The sequence below is a fragment of the Labeo rohita genome, chromosome 3 (assembly GCF_022985175.1).
Source record: "Labeo rohita strain BAU-BD-2019 chromosome 3, IGBB_LRoh.1.0, whole genome shotgun sequence".
NCBI lineage: Eukaryota > Metazoa > Chordata > Actinopteri > Cypriniformes > Cyprinidae > Labeo > Labeo rohita.
The window spans coordinates 27,693,559-27,694,173 of record NC_066871.1 but is presented as its reverse complement, the minus strand read 5'-3'; the positions used below and the strand labels follow the sequence as shown (position 1 = coordinate 27,694,173).

Here is a 615-nt window from a genome sequence, read left to right as displayed (position 1 = left end):
AATTGTTATTAGACGTTAATCGTTATGGTTACCATGTAGGTCCCGGTGATGAGCTCTGAACTTGAGACGCTGGTTGAGGACTTCAGGCAGCTCGATCAGTTTGTCACGCAGCAGGTGAGAAACTATACAAACGATACAGAAGCTTAGAATATGTTATTAATTCAAATCTGCATTGCTTAACGCTGTGCCTTTTTCTTTCTGACAGAATTTCAGCTGCTGCGCCTGGGAAACTGTACGCCAGGAGATTCTGTTCGTCATGGACCGCTTCAGCATAATGACTAGAAGAAGACACAATTAATGCAGTGCATGCTGTGAATTAAATGTTGTCCATTATTTATTAATACGCTAATTTAATTGTTTTTATTTTGCACTTTTCATTTTCCGTTGATGTCGATATGTATATCATATTTTTTATATTTTTTATTCATTTTATAAAATTAATCGATGGACTTCCAGATTAATGAATGTTAACGGCTCTGGGCTTATGCTATTTATAAACACATTTATTAGAACAACTAATCTAGACTACACTAAACAGTTTACAATAAGCGAAAAAAAAGTATTGTCTTTTATTAAACAAACCACTGTTTATACGGGAATGTGCTATTATTACTA

General features: G+C 34.5%; 1 long non-coding RNA gene across 1 annotated transcript in view; it reads left to right on the top strand.

Annotated features, from left to right (window-relative positions):
• LOC127162856 (uncharacterized) overlaps positions 1-615 on the top strand; it is a 7,487-nt gene extending 6,872 nt beyond the window's left edge. The window contains exons 7-8 of the long non-coding RNA XR_007827428.1: positions 40-114; positions 206-615. This is a non-coding gene — a long non-coding RNA (uncharacterized LOC127162856). The remainder of the gene's footprint in view (positions 1-39; positions 115-205) is intronic.